Source organism: Bos indicus, chromosome 7 (assembly GCF_029378745.1).
Source record: "Bos indicus isolate NIAB-ARS_2022 breed Sahiwal x Tharparkar chromosome 7, NIAB-ARS_B.indTharparkar_mat_pri_1.0, whole genome shotgun sequence".
Classification (NCBI taxonomy): domain Eukaryota; kingdom Metazoa; phylum Chordata; class Mammalia; order Artiodactyla; family Bovidae; genus Bos; species Bos indicus.
The window spans coordinates 19222105-19224227 of record NC_091766.1 but is presented as its reverse complement, the minus strand read 5'-3'; positions in this window follow the sequence as shown (position 1 = coordinate 19224227).

Sequence of the window (2123 nt, the reverse complement as noted above, 5' to 3'; positions counted from 1 at the left end):
TAGGGAGTCTGGCGGAGGCCACGTCGGCGTCGGGCGCGACCACGTGATCCGAAAGGCCCCGCCCCTCCTACCCGGGCTGCCATCTTGGGGCGGGGCTTGGAAGTCCCAGGAGCGTTCTGGGGCTGAAGGAATTGGAATAAGGTTTCTTGGTTTGGGGTCCATTTGTCCCTCACTAGCCAAGTGACTGACCCTTCAACTCTTCTAGTTAGTACGTGTACAACGAATGAAGGATATAAAGGAGCACCACTGAAATTCAGGTTAATACATGTAGGCAGAATGAGGGAAATGGAAGATCACCATTGAGCAAACAACTCTGATTGTTACTCCAAGATTCGTGGATCCATGCTAAAAACTGGTGGGGAAGAGGATTTTTGCATTATCTCAAAGTATTCCCCCCCCGAGATACATAACAGTTACAAAGAGAAAAGTAAGTAATTTTATAGGGGTGACACCATCTTTAGCCCACTGAGCAAAGTCAACGTCGTTAAAAAAAGACAGTGACTTCATGGAGTCACCACGGGATACAGAGGACATTCTGAGTGGCATCTCCTTGGAATTTCTGTGCAAAATGCACGGCCTTAATCTGATAGAGCAGATACCAGAGAAACCCAAGTTGAAGCATGTTCTACCTAGGTAGCTGGCAGTTCTCTTTAAAAATGTTACGAAAGACAAAGGCTGAGGAACCATCACAGAATGAGGAGACTAAGACGTCGAAAGGCAACTGGGATCTAGGATTGGATCCTTGCCTTAGTCTGGGTTGTTATAACAATATCTTAAGCAGACAGGCTGGCTTAAACAACACATTTATTTCTTACAGCCTGTTCTGAGTAGGGGGTACTTGCTCCTGTTAAGAAATGCTTCCCTCTTTGCAGCCGGCTGCCGTGGACCTGTTAGGAATTGGCTCCATAAATCGGAGGACGGCAGACTATTTGGTGTTTTCACACAGCACAGTTCTTTTTATGTCTCCATTTCCCTACTTCCCGTGTTTGACCTTCAGTGGGTCCGTATGAAGGATTCAATTAGTGGCCAAATGCTGTAGCTGACAAGGTATTTGGTTGTGAGTGGTTTTGAGTTTCCTACTCAAGAGGGGTAGGTGTGTGTATGTGTGTTTTCTTCTCAGACTGAACCCCAGCCTCTTGTTTCTGTTTTTCCTTTTTGCCTGTAAAACAAAAACCAAAATAGGAACAAACAAAAAACTTAAGGGATTTAAAGAGAAAAACCATCATTCCCAAGATTCTGCTATTTAATCATGACATGAAATCTAGCAGTCAAAAAATATTTGGTAACAACTACCACGGCTTCTGTCTCCATGGTCAGGACACCATAAACAGGGTGGGTGTGGACATCATAGAGTGTGAAGGAACTCCCTTGTGGTGAATTAACAGCTCTGTATGTATGTGTGTGTATATATATATATATATATATATTTTTTTTTTTTTTTCCCCTGCCATGAGACATATGGGATCCTAGTTCTCTGGCCCAGGGATCAAACCTGGGTCGCTTCAAGTGGAAGCTCAGTCTTAACCAACAGACTGACCACCAAGGAAGTTCCCAACAGCTCTGTATTTTGACTGTGGTGGTGGTTCTAGGAATCTGTACAGGTGACAGAGTGGAATAGAACTACACACATATGAGTGCCTGTGAAAGCTGATAAAATCTGAATAAGGTCTAGAGTTTAGTTCATTGCGTTGTATTCACATCATGTTCCTGGCATGACAGTGTATTAGGGTTAGGTAAGATGTACGCTGGGTGAGAGTACACGAGACTCCACACTGTTTTTGCAACTTCTTATGTGTCTGTGGTTAATTTAAAACAAACAAACAGGAACTTTCCTGGTGGTCCAGAGCATGTTTACACCGCAGGGGGCACTTGTTTGATCCTTGGTCAGGGAACTAGGATCCAGCATGTCACAAGGCAGCTCCCCCCACCCAAAAAAAAAGTTTCTGCTTGAGATGGTTGTGGGTTGCCAATTGCCAAGCCTCCTGGGCAACTCTAGTGACTCTTTTCTCATCAACTTCTGTCATTCTGTGACCTGTGATTAGTTGCCTCTCCACTTTCACAGTGGATTACAGGCAAGATATATTCTTATTCCTGAGATGATTCTTAGCATTCATTGGCTGAGC